At 41.5% G+C, this 21,237-nt stretch overlaps 1 protein-coding gene across 3 annotated transcripts in view; it reads left to right on the top strand.

The window, feature by feature from the left end:
- Nucleotides 1–21,237, top strand: part of HNRNPAB (heterogeneous nuclear ribonucleoprotein A/B) — a 193,768-nt gene that overhangs the window by 39,018 nt on the left and 133,513 nt on the right. Inside the window, exon 9 of one of the 3 annotated variants that reach the window (XM_053717248.1) lies at nt 448–9,928. The exons of the other annotated variants lie outside the window; for them this stretch is intronic. The gene's annotated coding sequence lies outside the window, so the exon portion shown is untranslated. Of the gene's footprint in view, nt 1–447; nt 9,929–21,237 lie in introns of those variants that run through there. 3 annotated transcript variants of the gene reach the window in all.

Below are 21,237 nucleotides of genomic sequence, written 5' to 3'. Positions count from 1 at the left end.
TCCTTTAAGACTAAACTTGTTTAAAATCTTCTTAAATTGCAATTGCTACTTGATGTTATACAATCTTATGTATTCTAATACAATGTTAAACAGTGTTCCGATATTGGAATATTGGAGCATTTGTGCTTGTTCTATTAGACAGTCTTCGGTTAGGAATAATTCAGCAGTTCTGCTTATAGGTCAAATACCATCTTCTTCAATAAATTTAAGTTGCCTAATGATTAAAAATAAATAACATAAATACAATGTCCTTTTTTAAGGTGTCTCTATCGTGCGACTTCCCAGGTTTTCACCCCTAGAAACGGTATTGTATATTTTAAGTTTCGATATTTCGTATTGTCAGTATAGTGAAAGTTCATTTGAAACACATATAGCACTTTAAACAGCCAACACTGATATGAGTTTATTTACATACGTTTTTTTCTTTGTTATCCTTCTTAAAAACAGTGCACTGTTTCGATGAGATGTTTTCCCCAGATGGATAATACCAGTGGAGCTCAGTGTCATCCAGCCTCCGTTTACCTGACAATTAGAATGAAGATTCAATCCCTCCTATGGGTGATGCCGGTCTTAAGAAAACTCACAGACTTCTTGCCAGCTGCTGTAGAGCTCTCTTGGCTTCTATGACTGGCAAGACAACCGGAGCGGGTAGAAATAGATCCATTCTTTCTGGATTTCTTGCTATACCGGGATTTTTTTCTGTTCTCCTTGTGATGGCAGCGTTTAGCTAACGGCTTGCTTTCAGGTTTCTACGCGTTTCAGCTGTCAGCCTTTTTCAAGATATTCACATTACTTACACAAAGATATAAAATTACTGACGTATAAGTTAATTTTGTATAAAACGCACTATAAATACTGACAAGAAGAGGAACATACATACATGCTAATAACTGTATCCAATAGGAATCGTCATAGTCTCAATGGTACATTACTTACTTTATGATTAAATTGTTTTTATTAGGTAATGCAAAATACAATACAGGTACCAGTCAAACTCAATACATATGTCATTGTAATGAAAAGCTTAACATTATCATATGGGAGAGTCCAAGTAGTTTCGAGGTAGCCAACTTATTTAGCAAACTTATTGTTCCAGCAGATCCTACCATCTTGGCCCGCCGTTAGGGGACAACTCGGTCCCTGGAACTCCCCAGTTCCTTATAATCCAACCTTAATGCCCTCCTGGGAATGGTTTTCAACAATAGTGTAAGTAGAGGCAATTTCTCTTCTGTAGTCTCCCAGGGGAATATATACTTGTGATTGAGCTGTTGACTGGTTATGTGAGTAACTACCTGTTACTCGTCTTAAACTTATTTTATCTAACTAATTAAGAAAACTACCAAACAAATAGAAGGGAAAAGAGAAAAAAAAAGAAAAATAGAACAGTCATAAATCAAGGGTTAACATCATGATAGCAAAAACAGCTTATCAGCACTTCATCTCTCCTTCCCGCTCCCCACTGCTTCCAATCTTTCAAAGGCACTAAAAATATGTGGAGCGGAAATGTATTTATATACCTATTAATACAGGCTACTTTCTAGTGTGGCTCCTCCGTCACCCCCCCCCCACCACCGTCTCTGGTCCTCCATCTCCAACCGACACATACCTCCCCCCGGCCCCCAGCATCCAGTAATACCATGTTTTCTGGAAGGTGTCAGATGTGCCCTGGGTGTATGCAGCTAACTCATACATAGAATACGTATGTTCAAATTTAGCCATGATCTCCCTCCACGCCGGTACCCCAGTTTTCCAGTATTTGGCTATAGTAACTCTGGTTATAGTGCATAAAATCCTGATGAAGGCATTAATGTGTTTGTTTAAGTTGGGTAACTGTTCGTGAAGGAGGGCCTGCGCCAAACTGAGATGGATACTCTCGTCTAGAAGAGCACTCAGCAATTCAGAGAGGTTCCTCCATATATGGTTAACCTGTGGGCATTCCCACCACATGTGTAGATAGGTGCCTTCCTCCCTGCATCCCCTGTAACAAAGTCTGGATCCGCCTTTCACCAAATGCGCTGTCCTAAGGGGAGTAAGGTACCATCTAAAGGAGGTCTTAATAATGTTTTCTCTAAGGTCTGCACTCAATAGGGATCTACAGGAACCGTAAAACAGCTCCTCCCACTCCCCCTGTTCCTTTATCACTCCTAGATCTGTTTCCCATTTTAATACTAAAGGAGTCTTAGAGCTAGCTCTATGCGCCTGCAGGTCAAGGTAGATTAGTGAGATTGCACGTTTGGGTCTGCTGGAGGCGGCACACAATCTTTCTAAACTTGTAGTACTTCTAGTGGCCGTCTTGGATAGATAATGACGTATTGCTGATGCTATTTGTAAGTATAAGAACCACTGGAGTGGTATCGGGTCTATTTTTTGGCTCAATTGTGAGTAGGTTATGGGGGCTCCATTGCACACTAGGTCCGCCACTCTATAGAGTCCCTTATTCTCCCATTTACCTACTAGTGGCCTATGATCAGGGTTTAACAGGTACTTTAAAGGGATCTTCATAGAGTTCTCCGGGAAGATATTGTCGGGTCCCACCGTTGATTTCCATTCCTGTCTAGACAATCTAGTGATTGAGGAAAGCTGTAGCATTTCCCCTCTCTTTGCCCCCCTTTCCCATATAATGTCCTCTGGAGAGTTAAGGTTCCCCATCTCTGCCTCAAAGATAGGCCACAAGATGCTGTCATCCCTCCTCCCGCATAGAGAAATCTGTGCAAGTCTGGCTGCCTTATAGTAGTCCTGCAGGTTAGGTAGGCCAACCCCTCCCAGTTGTCTATGTCTCGTGAGTAGTTGAGAGGAAATCCTAGCCTGTTTCTTGTCTCTAAGGAAGTTGTGAAGGGCTTTTTGGATAGAGTCTAGGTCAGGTTTATTAACTTTTATAGGTAATACTCTAAATAGATACAGAATCCTTGGTAGAATGTTCATTTTAATGGATGTCAGTCTCCCATACCATGAAAACTTAAGTGGTTGCCATCTGTTAAGGTCTGACCTGATTTTTTTAAACATTGGAAGGTAATTTAATCTATAAAGGTTAGATGAGTGTGATGTAAGATTTATTCCCAGGTACCTAATACTTTGTTTGGACCATCTGAGTTCAAAATTAGTTTCGATATTTTTCATTGTGTGTCTAGGGAGGTTAAGTGGAAGGGCTTCGCATTTATCCAAGTTAATTTTATATCCCGAGATAGAGGAAAACTCCTGGATAACCTCATATAGCAAAGGAAGTGACAAGAGTGGTTTAGTAATTGTCAACAAGATGTCATCCGCGAACAAAGTGATTTTATGGGTTAACCTCCCAATCTGCAGACCCTCTATTCCCGGGTTGTTCCTAATGGAAGCGGCCAGGGGTTCTATACACAACGCGAACAGCAGCGGCGAGAGGGGGCAGCCCTGCCTAGTGCCGTTTTGAATTTGGATATCCACTGATTGATGTCCCACTGCCCTAACTCGCGCCGATGGTCTAGAATAAACATTGCGAATTGCTGTTAAAAAGGGCCCATGTATCCCTCTCTTTTCTAGCACTGTCCACATGTACTTCCAGTCCACTCTGTCGAATGCCTTCTCTGCGTCCAAAGAGAGGAGCAGAGAAGGCACTTCGTTTTCTGTCAAGTAGTCTATCACCCCTGTCATTCGTCGGACATTATCCGGGGCCTCCCTCCCCATCACGAAGCCCACCTGGTCTGGGTGTACTAATGTCGGGAGTATTTGCTTAAGTCTATTAGCTAGTACCTTCGTCACAATTTTGATGTCCTGGTTTATTAAAGAGATTGGTCTATAGTTATTACAAAATTTCGGATTTTTCCCTGGTTTTGGCAGTACGACAATTTTAGCTTGTAGTAGCTCTGCTGGTATCTCATGGCCCTCCATGATATGATTAGCGAATTTAATAATGTGTGGGAGTAGCTCTGCTTTAAACAGTTTGTAATATTCACCAGGGAACCCATCTGGTCCCGGTGCCTTCCCTGACTTGAGGTCTCTAAGGACCCCTAAAATTTCCTCCCGTGTGACTTTAGCATTAAGCATGTTATGATCTTCCTCTGAAATAACCCCCAAGTTTACACCATCTAGGAAGTCGGTTTGCTTTTGTTGTGTATTATTGTTGTAATCTACCTTTCTACCGTCGTAGAGATCCCTATAATAGTGTGCGAATGTATCCACTATCTCTTGTGGGTGTGAGGTTAAATGACCCGACGTGTCTTGCAAAATTGGGATTGATGATATTTGGTGGGTATCCCTAATTTTTTTGGCTAAAAATTTGTCTGGTTTGTTAGCATAAAGAAAGTAGGCTGATTTCAACCTATGTGCTGCTTTAATGGAGTGTTCATTTAAATATTTTGCCAGAGACTGTTTTTTTAGTTGTAGTGATTGGAGTGTAGTGGCCGAGTAAGTCTTTTTGTGGGAGCGTTCTAATTCCTCTATCTCGGAATACAATAGGGAAATATGGGTTTTAGTTTTCCTCGCTAGTATGGCTTTTTCTTTGATGAGAAGCCCCCGGATCACTGATTTATGCGCTGCCCAAACATTGATAGGATTAGAGGTTGAGTCTAAGTTAATATTCCAATATTCCTCCAATGCTCTTAATATGTTCTTTTTAATCTGGGGACTTTTAGTGCATGATGGGTCAAAAGTCCAAGACTTCGCCCTATTTGGGTCTCTCAAGTCCCCCAACTGAACCTGGGTGACAGAGTGGTCCGACCATACACACGTGTGTATGTTTGCTGCTCTAAGAACCGGTTGTAGTATTTGGCTTATGAAAATGTAATCCAGCTTGGTGTAAGTCTTATGAGCTGCTGAGTAATATGTTGTGTCTGTGGTTAAACCATGCAACGTCCTCCACGAATCAATTAGAGAATGGGGGCCCAGGGAGTCCATAATGGATTTGGCCATATATCTAAGTCTCCCACTTTTTTTGGAAATCATGGTAGGGCCATGTACTAATCTTTGAATATCCAGGTTAAAGTCACCTGCTAATATGATCCGCATTTTAGACCATCCGGTCAACAAGTGTGAAATGTCTCTGAAAAAGACATTCTGTTTCTCATTCGGAGCATAGATATTGCACAGCACCACATCCACTCCCTGTATCTGGCCCTGTACCAGTATGTACCTACCCTCCTTATCCGCTATCGTTTCCCCATGTACAAATAAAAGTGAGTGGTGAATCAAGATGGAAACCCCTCGTTTCTTTGTGTTTGATGTGGCATGATAATGTTGAGTGTAGTCTCTCGACCAATATTTGGGGACAGAGGATTTAACAAAATGGGTCTCTTGTAAATACACTATGTTGGCGTGTAAGTTCCTGTATTGTGTGAGAGCTGTACGTCTCTTAATGTCCGAGTGCAGGCCTCTTACATTGTGTGATACTAAATTAATATTGGGAAGAGTCATCTTGTGGTGTGTCGGGATTGGTCTATGTTATTGTCATAAATAAAAACCGCACTTACCTGCAGTCTCAGGAAAGCCCCTGGAGGAGGAGCAACGGAAGAGCCACAAAAAACTACGTTATCTGTGATAGTGCATGATTTGAGATGAGCATAACCCCTTGTTTCATACTTAAACTTAACAACTTTAAACATCAGAATAAACATAAACTTAAACCAGAACGTATAGATGTTTCTGTACCTTAATTTCATCCCCTCCCAGAGAGAGAGTGTAAGGGAGTAAAGGAATGGCTCAAGGAATACTGGGAAGACAAGAGACAGAAAAGAGTAAAGAGGAAAAAGGAAAGAAGAGGAGAGGTGAAGTGTGCAGTCAGTAGGACTAAATGACAGCCCTATTGCAACAAATGGCATTAAGCATATTTTAACAAGTACATAATAGCTATACATTATCCACAACTAACTTTCTCAGTAATTTCGCCCTTTACCTATTACCAAAGGGCAGGGAAACGGTAAGAACCTTATATAAAAAAAAAAGGATATAGGAAACCTCAGTTCGTGAGCATGTCCAACTCCCCAATGAGGAATTGAAAAGACACTAGTCCTTCCAAAAGATTCCCTCAGTGGGAAGCCCTGCTTTGTGAGGGTCAGCATTTCAAGGATAAGTCCAGTGTTCTCTGTGCAACTGAAATTGTGAGCATCAGGATTTAGATTTCTTGCCCCCCTTAGGGATCTTTGTCCATTTGCTCTTGAGAGGGGAGCCCCTAGGTTCCATAGGGACTAATGAACTGGTTGGAGGATTAATGTTGGAGACATCAGGTATATCCAAGCCTAGTTGTTTGCACCCTGAGGGCACTTCCTCAAGCGATTTGATGCTGATGGATCTGCCTTCTTTCATCACTATCAAGGCGAATGGGAATCCCCATCTATATGGTATTTGATTTTTCCTGAGGAGGGTTGTGAGTGGTCTTAGTGTATTGCGGCGTTGAAGAGTGCGTATACAAAGGTCCTGATAGAACTGTATCACGTTCCCCTGGAATTTAAAAGTAGGATTTTGGCGTGCTGCCTGTAGAATTCTTTCTTTCTCAGGGAAACGTAAAAATTTGATAATAATATCTCTGGGCGGTAAGTCATCTTTAGGTTTAGCTCTAAGGGCTCTGTGAGCTCTCTCTATCTGAAAGGAGTCATCTGTGTTGTCTCCTGTGATTGCACGGAACAGTTGTAGGAGGTAAGAGTTTAAGTCCTTATTCAGGATTGATTCCGGGATTCCCTTAAGACGTAGATTGCATCTCCTCGACCTGTTCTCCAGGTCCTCCATTTTTTCCTGAAGTTCCTGAATTTCTTGCTGTTGGGAGTTATAAGATTTTGAGAGAGTGGAAATATCCTCAGATAATTCTTCTTGATTAGTTTCAAGGGTGTCCACCCTGTTGCCAATTTCAGTGATGTCATCTTTTATTTCTTTTAAACTTGCAGTTACTGAAGAATGGAGTTTATCTATTTTGCTCCACAATTTTTCAAAATTTGTGTCAATGTCTTTCTTGGAGACCAATGTTTGCAAGTCTGCTTTTGTGACAGGGATTTGCTCTGCAGGAGTTGAATCAGAAGACCCTTCAAATCCCTCCTCCTCTGTCTCCGATTCCATGACTTCAGGAATCTTGTTTGCCCTTGATGTTTTAAAAAAAGTGTCCACAGGTGTTGTCTTAGGGGGTCTATCTATTTTATTTGGTTTTCTGGCCGACATGGTATATCCGTGTTTTTATTTGCTCTCTTTTTTTTATTCTGTGTGTTCCACCAGGTGTAATAGGAAAGGAGGGAAGGGGGGGAGTGATTCTAAATACTGGTAAATAACAGGAATATTGCAGTGTCTAATTATCTTCCTTGCGGTTAAGAGAAGAGAAAAGAAAAATATTTGTTGCTCAGGATAGTAGCACAATTCTCCACCCCCACTTCCTATTGCTTTTGTGAATTAAAACCTGGTTGGGTTTTTAATCTTGCGGCCTGTGTTGAGACTCCTCCAAAATGACCCCTCTCTGTTTTACACTGACAGTAATATGTTAAGTGATTCCCTTACTTCACATTGTATGCCAGTTATATGAGCTTACCGCGCCAAATTGACCTTTGCTACGCACCTTTATTTTAGCTGCGTCTCTGGTTAAACTTTAGCCGCCATTGCATAACCCCTGCATGGTTCTGATAGTCCCTTTTACTTACAGATACCTGTCAGCATGTTTTCGCCCGGCCTGTTCAGTAAGTCTAATGAGGCAAGTAGCGCCTCTGATTTCCGACAGCTCAGTGAGATGATGCGGAGTTCTTCCCCCACGTGTCAATGGCGGATCAAAAAGTCCCGTGCACTTTTCACATCCTCCCTCAGCCGGGTAGGAGCCTCTGGACTGCTGTTTCGTGCCGAAGGTGCACCGTTAATATTTCTGAGTGCCTGAGGTGTTTTGTCTGCTCCGATGTCTCTATGTACCCTGCGGGTTGTGTCACCGTTACCCGGCTGATGTCTCTCAGGCTGAGTCTAATCCGCACTCCTTGTTGTTATCCGGGCAAACTAAAGCATGGATTAGCTTTTAGATGGTCTCTCCTTGCCCAAATGATTCTTTTTTCACATTGTAGTATGCTATAATGCTCATGTATATATCCTGACTGCACGGAGCTCTTCACCTAAGCCTCCATCTTAGAGCTCGGTCAGGCCACGCCCCCTACATTACTTACTTTAAAGGGACAGTATACACCAATTTTCATATAACTGCATGTAATAGACAATACTATAAAGAATATTATGCACAGATACTGATATAAAAATCAAGTTTTTAAAACCTTTTAAAGGCTCCCAATTTAGCACCGTTGAAAAGGTTAAGGCAGAGACACCAACTGAAATGGGCTGGACCACCCACTACATATGAAAATACTTTTTATATAAACAGGAGCAAGCTGGAATAGGTAGACAAAAGTCTACTTCTAAAACTTTGGGGCTTGATTAGGAGTCTTAAAAACAATGTTATTTAAAAATAAGCAAAACTATAATATTTTTTTACAAAAAAAAAACCCTATATGTGCTATATAAATGGATCATCTACAAAACATTTATGCAAAGAAAAATCTAGTGTATAATGTCCCTTTAACTAAAGAGGAAAAGGACTTATTTCAGATAATTTAAAATTCCACAGTAAGGTCAGTTGAATACTTGGTTGCACTGGGAGAGGTTTTAGCAGCAGAAATGAAATAGCATGGTTCTTATGCCACTTTACACCTCACTAGTTAGGCTTGATCTGGAATATTGTGTACAGTTCTGGAGACCATATCTCTAGAAGGGTATAAATAAGTTAGAAACTGTCCAAATAAGGGCTAATGAAATGTTCAATGGTCTAAAATATAAAAAGACTCTGTGATCAAATAGGTTTAGTTTAGAGGAGAGAATGTAAAGAGGTAACATGCTAGAAACCGTTAACTATATGAAGGGACTTAAAGGGACAGTACACTGTAAAATTGTTATTCCTTAATGTGTTTCCAATTACTTTTTGTGAATATTTAATAGCTGTTTTTGTGTTTTAAAGCCGCAACCTAATAACATGGGTTGAGCTTGTAGGTATAATCATTCTCATTACTTTATCACATTGTGTACATATACATGCATCCTTATGTTATATCTGTCTGTAATCCGAAAACCGATACTTCAAGAGAACAATGGAAAATTAACATTTTATTACCTTATCTCTTCTATACCCCACTGGGAGTTTTATTTCTTCTGCTGGCTGTGTTTACACAGCTTAGCTATAGCTTGGACCTAAGACCAGAAACTTTCAGAGTAGGTGGAATACCACAGACTAAATCAACTATTTAAAATGCCAATATAAGGGTCAAGGAAATAGTTGTAAACAATTGAATACACTCCAGCAGGTGGATCATTGGTAACAAATTAAAGGGGAGAACATTTTTGAGTAAACTGTCCCTTTAAGTTCAATCTTAGAGGGTGGCAGATTCAGAAGACATGTGAGGACACTTATTTTATTTAAAGAAAGGGTGGTTGATTCATGGAATAAATTTACAATACAGGTGGCAAACACAGGGACTGTAAACTAATTAAAAAAATGCCTGGGACATGCATAAGACTATCCTAAGAAAAGAGTAACGGGTAGACTTGATGGTCCTTTTGGTTATTATCTACTGTAAAAATCAGGTAATTGTATTGTCTTCGTCTGGAAATTGTAGTTTTTCCTAGTATAGAATCTTTGGTAATGTCCCTGTGAAATCCCTGCTAGCCTGTCCGTTTGCCTCCATTCTTTCAGTCGATATAGACACTTTGATATATAATAACATTCAACTGTTATAAGTGTTTTACTATTGAAAATAAGGGAAGATATGTATTGAATGGTAAAAACTAACAGCTCGGCTACAACATCAGACAGAGGTAATGGCTACCATGTCTTCAAAGCAAGCTTCCTCTAATGGTTTAAAGAAAAAAAGGCTTACAGGACCATAGGTAAGTCCCATGGAGAAACTACTTGCATAAGCGACTTATTGAATAAAACTGGTGTATGATGGCTTTCAAACTCATCTAGCTGTGATATTTTCAGATCACTAGAAATGTGACCTAAGACTTGTGACGCACAGCAATGAAATCCAGGAATATCACCAATCCATATAAAAGAATCAATATAACAATATACAGCATACATTTCTATAACCAAGTTAGATCATCTCACCAAACTGTTTTTTCTTTATAAAGCTTAAAGGGACAGTAAACCTTAAAAATAATGTTATATAATTCTGCACAAAGTGCAGAATTATATAACATTATATTAGCGCAATCTTTATAAAACAAAATTTCCCCTTTGAATTTTAAAAAAAAACCTGCTGTTTTACAGACCCGCTCTCTGTGATCTGGTGAGCGGGTCTGCTTTTTTTCAAACAGCGCATCGGGCCAGCTGTATAGTCACAGCCCGGCCCGACCCCGCCATAGCACTAAGTGCAGCTCGCTCCTGCTGTCTGACATAGCAGGAGCGAGCTGCACTTAGTGCTATGGTGCGGTCGGGCCGGGCTGTGACTATACAGCTGGCCTGATGCGCTGTTTGAAAAAAACAGACCCGCTCAGCAGATCACAGAGAGCGGGTCTGTAAAACAGCAGGGTTTTTTTAAAATTCAAAGGGGAAATTTTGTTTTATAAAGATTGCGCTAATATAATGTTATATAATTCTGCACTATGTGCAGAATTATATAACATTATTTTTAATGTTTACTGACACTTTAATCAATAATCCTCAAAAAAAACCTTTCATTATAAAGTTAAACAATACTACAATTAAATTACAAAAACAAATCTGAAATTGACTAATCCAATTGAATCGAACCCTAACATTAAATTAAATAAGAATACCCCAAGTCTATCCTCTTAAGACCAATCAACTTAATAATATGCTTTTATAATTAGTTAAACTAAAACAATTTTCACCAATTTAAACAATCTTATCTTATTGATTATACAATTTTTGAAAATTAGCTATTCACAATAAAATTACCATTTCTTTTCCAGTTTTCATTCTTGGATAGCAGATTCTCCTTAGGGAAATGTTAATATTCAGCACTTGGGTTATAAAATAACTGGAACAAGACAAAAAAAAGAAAGGGCTCCAATGGCACAATATCTCTGCACAAATTGAATATGCACTCTAAACCACTCACAAAAGATGAATACTTACAAATGAAGCGCACTAAGATAGTGCAGCCTGGGTGATTAGCAGCTCCCTACATAGCTCACCTCCGGTGTAGACTCCATGTAGTTACTCCAGGAAGGTGTATTATGGAGAAGGGATAAAGCCAATGATGTAACGAATAACAATACACATTAAACCATCAGCTTAAAAAAATCCATCTATATGTGTTATGGTATTTTATTAAAAAAATAAAAGCTTGAAACACGTGATGGTATTGCTTCATCAGGCAGAAGAAACAAGGACTTGTTATCACATTTTAAATAATGCACCCTATGAACAATCATCAATTATCTAACCACCTAATTAAACATTTGACCAATAAAAACAGCCTTAAAATACTGATACACCTATCCAAATTAAAGGGATAGTCTAGTCAATATTAAAGGGCCATAATACCCAAATGTTTAAACACTTGAATGTGATGCAGTATAGCTGTAAAAAGCTGACTAGAAAATATCACCTGAACATCTCTATGTAAAAAAGAAAGATATTTTACCTCAAAGTTCCTCAGTAGCCACTTCCCATTGTAAAGGACTTCTAAGCAACAAATCAGTATGTCTGTCCTGGGACAGCGGAAGGAGCGAGCTTTCATGCACACTCATGTTATTTCCCTATTCAGTGTAAGGAAGTTTACAATGAAAACTCATGAGATCACAGTAAAAGAGTTCATAACCTCAGCACTGTTGATGCTGATTGGCTGCTGTTCATCTGTTCATTTCTTATTTATTTTTTTATGGGCTGCAGCTGAGTATAAATTTTTACAGAGAACTTTCTCTGCTGAGCTGAGGAGATTGTGAGGTAACATATCTTCTTTTTTTATATAGAGATGCTCAGGTGATATTTTCCTGTCAGCTTTTTACAGTTATACTGCATCAGTTTCAAGTGATTTAGCATATGAGTATTATGTCCCTTTAAACTTTCATGATTCAGATAGAGCATGCAATTTTAAGCACCTTTCTAATTTACTTCCTATTATAAATTTTTCTTTATTCTCTTGGTATCTTTATTTGAAAAAGCAAGAATATACATTTAGGAACCGGCCCATTTTTGGTTCAGCACCTGGGTAGTGCTTGCTGATTGGTGGCTACATTTAGACACTAATCATCAAGCGCTACCCAGGTGCTGAACTAAAAATGGGCAATCTCCTAAGCTTACATTTCAACTTTTTAAAAAGATAGCAAGAGAACAAAGAAAATCTGATAATAGGAGTGAATAAGAAAATTACTTAAAGGGCCAGTAAACGTAGAAAATAATGTTATAATTCTGCACATAGTCATCATTCTGAATAGTGCTTGCTTTATTGATGGCTACATTTAGCCACCAATAATCGAGCATAACCCAGGGTCTGAACCAAAAATGGGCTAGCTCCTAAGCTTTACATTCCTGCTTGCTAAATCAAGATAGCAAGAGAATGAAGAACAAATGATAATAGGAGTAAATTAGAAATTTGCTTAAAATTGCATGCCCTTTCTGAACCATTAAAGAAAAAATGTAGGTTTAGTATCTCTTTAAGGGTCTTTTTTTTCTTAAATGGAAAGAGTCCACAGCTGCATTCATTACTTTTGGGAAATAAGATCCTGGCCACCAGGAGGCGGCAAAGACAACCCGGCCAAAGGCTTAAATACTCCTCTTACTCCCCTCATCCCCCAGTCATTCTTTGCCTTTCATCCCAGGAGGATGGCAGAGAAGTGTCAGAATTTTTAATTTTTGTTTTTGTCTCTTATGGAGGGTAGTACTCTTCGGCATGGGACAGAAGTTTTAAATAGTACTGTCAGTCCTCTCAGTGAGGGCTTGGATGAAAGTTAATATGAGTCCGAAGATGCAGGGCGATTCTGTGAAACCATCCTGTCTCATATTAACAGCTCTTCTTGCAATCGGTGTTGTCGAACTTCGCTTCGCTGCCTGCTTTCTTCTCTCTAGTCCATGGCGGAGGCGATGCTATTATCCATCACACTTGAAGGGCCGTGTTCCTGTTCCACGGCGTAGATTCTGGTAAAATCGTTTCATTTTACTTTGTTCGCAATGTACTGTGATGTGAATGTTTCCCAAGAGGCTACCACCTTGTGGGGTCTAACTTATACATAAGGGTCTCAGTGAGTCTCTCTTAGTATCTTGGAATCGAGGGTTAATATCTCCTGAGGGGGGTTATTGAACAGGAGGGGGTTTATAATCATGTTTGTTATATGATTCAACCTGCTTATGTGCGATGTTTACTAGGCTCGTCGTTGGAACATTGAGGCCTTTGAAAGTGATGCAGCCTTTTGGTTGGGCGCACTTGTTTTGGACTGTACGGTTCACCTTGTGTTCGGGCGTGGCTACGTTCCGTTTTCCCATTTCCGCATTCTCGACCGCGTGGCGAAGGAAAATTTCTAGTCAGCAGGAGTCTGGTCATAGGATGTGGTGAGTGCCCCAGCCATTGGGGTTGTCAGGTGCCATTTTAGTTTTTACTTCTTTAGTCCATATTTAAATATACTCTTTTCAGTTATTGAGGATTCTGATGCTGATACTGTGTTAAATTCAGATTCAGTTACAGAGGATTCTGATACTGAGACTATTTTGATTTCAGATTCTGTGTCGGTGATTAATCCGGAGTGGCCTTGTTGACACCTGTCAACCAGTTTTGTTCTGTATGTCATTTCAGAGCGCCAGGTTCCTCTGGCTCGGGGAATCAAGGGACTGCTGAGCCATCCGCCTCTGGGAGTCCTTTCCTCCGAGAGGCGAGTTTCCTACCAAATCATACTTCTGCACATGCAGGTAACCCAGCTTATGGTTCCTCCATGCGGGGTGGTGTGTTTCCCCCGGAGGTTGCAGCACGTTTTCGCTTCCACATAATGTTGGCGATTGTTCGTCTGCAGAGTCCAGACATTTATTTGAGAATGTGCTCTTGCCCTATTGTCCCGCACCTTCCGTATTGGGGAGGGCTTCTACAGTTCCCTGTAGGTGTATCTGTCCCTGAGTGTTTTGCCTTCCGTTACAGGATTGTGCGCCTTCGCGTGTTGCTCAGACATGTATTGAATGACCCTATCGTTACCAGATACGGGGACTTTCAGTCTGATAATTTGAATGGTGCACCTCATTAGACATGTGGGGATGAAGTCATCTCCTGATTGTCATTTGTTTGAGATAGGGCTCCGTTTGGCTGGTCTTGCAGGTAGGCCTGTGTCTTTTTGGGCATTAACCTACGGGTTGCCTTCTATTTTATTTATATCCGATGGGATGTCTTTTATTTGTTTTCTTTGGGAACATTCTGGGATTGATACTCTTTATCACTTATTCAGAAGTTGTTGGACATGTTAGTCCTCTGTTAAAAATGTCTATTTTCTTTTTTCCCCTACGAGGGAGAATTTACGCAGCTTGCCGGTTGGGACCCTAGGTGTAGGCTGGTCCTGTCGGGTTCGTTCGTTCTTGCGGCTGTTCAGACACATGGCTCTGTTCTGCTTGGCTGGTTCGGTAGAAGCGCAGAGTGCTCAGGTTATCATTGTTTTTTCATGTTCAACTAAGCATTTGAGAGGACCTGTGGGTTTGTGAGGTGGGAAGGATTGTTTCAGTCCTTATAGCCTTCAGTCATTGATGACGGGGCAGGGGAGTTTTTCTGCTGTGTCACTCTATCTGACATCTGATTTCATCAGAACTTAAAGTTTCCTCCCTATGTGGTGGAGGGTAGGAGGGCTTAATGCCCCTTACCGCTATTGAGCGGTTTGGCCTTCATTTTTAGGCCTCTGGATTTGTCCTTTTGGGCTTGATCCAACAGATTGTACAGGATAGCTGTCTAGCCTGTTGCAGCTCTTGACACCTTGCAGGTGTACGCATATGCTGTTTCTAGTGTATCTAGATGCAGCTCTTTATTCTTGACTGAGTTATAAGAGGCCTTTGGGTCTTCTTCCATTGTCTCATGGTGAGTGGATCTCCTTTTAGGGATCTGTGTTTCTGGGTGATGGTTGTTCCCTGTGGGGACTTTGTTTAGCCTCTGCTTGTGCGGAGGTGTTAGGGAGACTAGTCTTGTTAGTAAGATTTTTTTACCTTGAGATATCCCTTGGTCACCCTGAGGGTCTGAGAAGTATCTGCATACGACTTCTAGCCTTGCTCCTTGGAGCATTGGACTTTAGCTAGGGGTGGTTCCTTTCGAGTTCTCTCGCTATCTGATTTTCTGAATATGCATCCATACCCTTGCAACTGACTTTTTGGCCAGTTGGGGTGTTTAGTTCTAGGGGTAAGGTTTGCCTGAACTATTGGGTACCCGGACCTGTTTTTCTCCCTGAGACTTCTGATTACTGAAGCTTCTCTTGGCCTTTTTACTGACCCAGTCTTGGGTGGTTTTGGAATCTTGGATCTCAGGGTTGGTCGGGGTGTTCCACGGTAGTGGGAACTTGGGCTATGTCCTTGCTACATCTTCCTGACCTGGCCATGGTTGGCGAGGTTCTCAAGAGTATTATTTACTCTTTGTCACAGAGTAGCCCAGTCATCTGGAGATTGGCTGTGTGGCTTGAGCCTCAAGGGTGGCTGGTTCATACCCAGCTGCCGGCATTGGATGTCCAATTTCTGGTGTGCCTTCGGGTTACGTTCCCCTGGTCAGCTTGCCAATGTTCCCATGGATTCCCGAATGGGTGGGCTGTGGCTCTGCTTGGCAAGCTACTTGCAGGGGGGTCCTTTTCTAGGACGTCTGTGTTGGGAATTTCTCTTCCCATAAGCTGGGGATTTTGGGCCTTGTGGACAGTTGATGCCCTTCCGGCATCATCCCTTTTTCTCTAGGGATATTCTCCTCCCTATGGACATAGAGTCCTTGTTTGGGGCTTCTCCTGGTGGAAAGGTGGGATTGGTTCGCCCTGGGGTCTTGCTGGCTGTTTTCAGAGTCGGGTTGTACTTGTACTCTGTGGGGATGACTGTGCTATCCTTACGCTCGTTCCTGTATCTGTTCAGGATTCTTTTGTTCCCCTGTCTTGGATCCCTGAGGCTGGGTTGGTCCAGCTGGGTGTGGGTCTGCAGGTCAGAATGGCTGAGCGGTCTAAGGAACTGTGTTCGTTGCAGTCTCCTCTGGATGTGTGAGCTTTGTTGTGTCTATCCTGTTAGCTTAGTCTGCTAGAGTATAGATTTTCCTTCAACTTGCTCTATTGATTAGAATAGGGTTTACTCTTCCTTCGGGATCTGAGGGTATACTCTCCTTCCAGGGGGGCCTCAATGTAAGGTTTTGTGTTCCCCTTTTTAGGTACCTGTGCGTAGATACGGCGACAGGTTGCCTGGAACATGCCCTCTGTCTGGGGTTTACTTTTGCAGTCTGTTTCTTGCTTGACTGCTTCTTCTTCCTCGCAAGTACCCTCTGTGTCGTCCTGTTATGGACTCTGTGTTCTCAAACTTGAGGTTTTTTACCCGGGTGTATTACACACTTTTTCATGGTCGAATACTTTTGGTATTCTGTGGTCAGAGACTTGGAGGACCTTGTCTCTTCAGTTGCATTCCGTGCTTGCAGGTTGTTGGAGAGACGTCTGTTTGGTCTCTGAGCCAGGTATTATTCCGGGTTTTGCTTGGTATAGGCATGGCCTCCTTTCTCTGTTTTGAGCCCCTTTGGGTCTCTGTGAGCTGGGCTCACTTGTGGAGGTGTTCTTTTGTATTAGGGGACCTTTCGGTTTCCTTGGTTCTCATTTGCCCTGTTCCCGTAGGGGTTTTTGGCTGGCGTCTCCTTCATTTGTGAAGATGAGCGTGGGGGACCGTTTGTTGGGCAATGGTGTCTCCTGGAGGACTGTTGACTCAGTCGAGTCCATTTGCGGTCTCTGGTTTGGCTTCTGGACTTAACTGCGAGTCAGTGTCATTTGGGCTTTTCCTCTTAAAATTCTTTCGGCTTCGGACGGAGCAGGGTTTTTTATTGGGTAGAGGTACAGGCCTGGTGCCCTTAGTATGGGCCACCTATTGTACCCTCCCGTCTTAGCATTCAGTGTCCTCTATAGTTTGTGTATTGTTTTCCCAAATGTAATGAATGCAGCTGTGGACTCTTTCTATGTAAGAAGAAAAACATAAATTATGCTTACTTGATAATTTCCTTTTCTTCTGATGGAAAGAGTCCACAGCTCCCCACCCGTATTTTTATGTGGGGCGTCCTTATATTTTGTGGCACCTTTCACCCTTATATTAATTCTACTGTTCCTTGTTCCTCGGCAGAATGACTGGGGGATGAGGGGAGTGGGAGGAGTATTTAAGCCTTTGGCTGGGTTGTCTTTGCCTCCTCCTGGTTGTAAGGTTCTTATTTCCCAAAAGTAATGAATGCAGCTGTGGTTTCCATCATAAGAAAAGGAAATTATCAGGTAAGCATAATTTATGTTTTTTGCCTAATTAGTTGAGGTGATTTGTTTAATCACCATTCTTCAATACATCATTGTGTTTATCCCTTCTCCATAATACACCTTGAGTAATCACAAGGAGTCTACACCGGAGGTGAGCTATCTGGGGAGTTCCTAATCGCCCAGACTGTGCTGACTGCACTATCTTAATGTGCTTCATTTGTGAGTATCCATCATTTGTGGTTGGTGGTTTAGAGTGCATATTCAATTTGTGCAGAGATTTTGTGTCATTGGAGCCCCTTCTATTTTTTGTCTTGTTCCAGTTGATGTACCTTAGTATTTGAAGAAGATCTGACCTTGGTGCATTTATTAATAAATGTCCATAACAGCCTGGGGTGGCACCTCTGTCTCCTTGGACCATGTTTTCACAAGTGGTACTGGAATTCTTCATTAATAAAATATGCTAATTTAGCCTAAAATTGGAGTAACTTTGGACAGTCACAAATCAAATGACAAAGTCTGGATTATTGCAGGAACACTTCAAACATACACTCTTAGCCTCTTTTTTCCATGTATTTACCCTCCTCAGGATTAAATAATCTTTGTGTATTATTCTGGTTTGCATTTATCTTAAAGGGACAGTCTACTCCAGCATTGTTAATGTTTAAAAAGATAGATAATCCCTTTATTACCCATCCCCCAGTTTTGGATAACCAACGCTGTTATATTAATATTATTTTCCTTTGATTATCTTGTATCTAAGAATCGGACTGCCCCCTTACTTCAGTTCATTTGACAGACTTGCATTTTAGCCAATCAGTGGAGGTAACTCCACAGGAGTGAGCACAATGTTATCTATGTGGACCCATGAACTAGCTCCATCTAGTTGTAAAAAACTGTCAGAATGCAATGAAATAATATAAGTAATAGTTACTTTGTAGCTATTTTAGGATTTATATTTATTTTACAGGCAACTTTGTATTTATTTTAACTAGGTACAATAGCTATTAAATAGTTAATAACTATGTAATAGCTACCTAGCTAAAATAATTACAAAATTACCTGTAAAATAAATCCTAACCTAAGTTACAATTACACCTAACACTACACTATCAATAAATTTATTAAATAAATTAACTACAATTATCTAAACTAAAATACAATTAAATAAACTAAACTATAGTACAACCCCCCCACTAAATTACAGAAAATATATAAGAATTACAAGAAGTTTAAACTAATTACACCTAATCTAAGCCCCCGAATAAAATAACAAAGCCCCCCAAAATAATAAAATGCCCTACCCTGTCCTAAATTACAAAGTAATCAGCTCTTTTACCAGCCCTTAAAAGGGCTTTTTGCGGGGCATTGCCCCAAAGTAATCAGCTCTTTTACCTGTAAATAAAAATACAATACCCCCCTAACATTACAACCCACATACCCCTACTCTAAAACCCACCCAAACACCCCTTAAAAAGACCTAACACTAACCTCCTGAAGATCTCCCTACCTTGAGTCGTCTTCACTCAGCCGAGCCGAATTCTTCATCCAAGCGGGGCAAGAAGAGGTCCTCCATCTGGTAGAAGTCTTCATCCAAGCGGGGCAAGAAGAGGTCCTCGATCCGGTAGAAGTCTTCATTCAAGCGGGGCAACAAGAGGTCCTCCATCCGGTAGAAGTCTTCATCCAAGCGGCGTCTTCTATCTTCATCCAACCGCGGCTCCATCTTGTAGACCTCCGACGCGGAACATCCTGCTCGCTCGACTACTACCCGACGAATGAAGGTTCCTTTAAGGGACGTCATCCAAGATGGCGTCCCTAGAATTCCGATTGGCTGATAGGATTCTATCAGCCAATCGGAATTAAGGTAGGAAAGATCTGATTGGCTGATTCAATCAGCCAATCAGATTGAAGTTCAATTCGATTGGCTGATCCAATCAGCCATTCGGATTGACCTCTCATTCTATTGGCTGATCGGAACAGCCAATAGAATGCGAGGTCAATCCGATTGGCTGATTGGATCAGCCAATCAGATTTTTCCTACCTTAATTCCGATTGGCTGATAGAATCCTATCAGCCAATCGGAATTCGAGGGACGCCATCTTGGATAACGTCCCTTAAAGGAACCTTCATTCGTCGGGTAGTCGTCGGGCCAGCAGGATGTTCCGCGTCGGAGGTCTGCAAGATGGAGCCGCGGTTGGATGAAAATAGAAGACACCGCTTGGATGAAGACTTCTACCGGATGGAGGACCTCTTCTTGCACCGCTTGGATGAAGACCCTACCGGATGGAGGACCTCTTCTTGCCCCGCTTGGATGAAGAATTTGGCTCGGCTGAGTGAAGACGACTCGAGGTAAGGAGATCTTCAGGGGGTTAGTGTTAGTTTTTTTTAAGGGGGGTTTGGGTGGGTTTTAGAGTAGGGGTATGTGGGTGGTAGGTTGTAATGTTGGGGGGGTATTGTAATTTTATTTACAGGTAAAAGAGCTGATTACTTTGGGGCAATGCTGGTAAGGGCTGGTAAAAGAGCTGATTACTTTGTAATTTAGTATAGGGTAGGGCATTTTATTATTTTGGGGGGCTTTGTTATTTTATTTTATCCAAGAAATTTTTATTGTTTTTTAGCAAATCAAGAAATACAACAACTGTATGAGCGACTCGTATATCAAGTTCAAATACACTGAAATAAGAAAACAGACAATACAATCTTGACGTTAAAGTTAATATAAGGAAGAAACCATTATCTCTTTAGGACATGAGACAATATTGGGGGAGAGGTGAGAAAAGAGAGGGAAGGGAGGGGAATGAAGCAGGGGAATCCCTAGGGGGGAGGGATCTCACAAAAGAAGTAAAATCGAGCATATTGAATGTGGGGCAGGGAGATCTAATAATATGTCAGGAGTCATTTTGACCTAAGTATCAAAGCTAGGGAGCCAGAGTGTGCCAAACCTACTCTTCCAGTCGGACCAAATTAGTTCAAAGAAATCAGATCTACCTGAGGTATAATAAATGGTTTTCTCCATGGAGTATATGTAAGCCATAGTTACTACGATATCCGACCAAGCTGGGGGGAGAGATCTTTTCCAAGATCTCGCTATATTAAGTTTAACCTCAGAAAACAAATAGATACTTAAGGAACCATAGTGCTTGGGTAATTTGCACATGCCTAGGTGAAATAGGGCCGTCTCGGGGGTTCTAGGGAGGCTGATACCTAAACTAGTTAGTGTTGAAAAGCATTTGTTCCAAATGGGCTTAAGCTTAGGGCAACTCCACCAAATATGGATCATGTCACCAGTGCGCAAGCAGTCCCTCCAACAGGCTGGGGAGGCCTTAGGAAAGATTTTTGCAAGACGAGCTGGGACATAGTACCAATGTGTGAGTACCTTAACATAAGTTTCGAGAATGGTGATGCAGTGAAGGTTTTTTTTAGTTAGTAAAAGCGTGTTTTGCCACTCTGTGAGGGGAGCTGTAAAATCCAACCTCCGCTCCCATTTTTGAATGTGTTGGCTTTGTCAACTGGTGTCGCACCATCAATGAGAGTGTAGTGTAAGGATAGAGGTTTGCCTAGCCAAAGCCCTTGTTGCCACCTAGCTTCCCATATGGTAAGTTGCCGGGGCGAGGAGGGTTTGAAGCTCCATTTCGACAAAAGGCTAGTAACCCTCGTGTATTCGAATTTCATGTACGATGAGGTAGATGGGGAGACATCTAGTTGATTATAGGGAACAAAAGGTACCTGGGGTGACTTAGACCAAAGGTCTGCCACTCTCGTGACACCCAGTCTAGCCCAGGAGGTCGGATGTGAATCTGGAAGGCCTGACAAGAGGCCAGCAACCGAGGTAATTGGAGACGGGTGGGGAGTCACCTTAGGGTTGTGTCGCAAGAGGTC

Source organism: Bombina bombina, chromosome 6 (genome assembly GCF_027579735.1).
Source record: "Bombina bombina isolate aBomBom1 chromosome 6, aBomBom1.pri, whole genome shotgun sequence".
Taxonomy (NCBI): Eukaryota; Metazoa; Chordata; class Amphibia; order Anura; family Bombinatoridae; genus Bombina; species Bombina bombina.
Note: the sequence above shows the minus strand (reverse complement) of the source record. Positions and strands in the feature narration are given on the sequence as shown.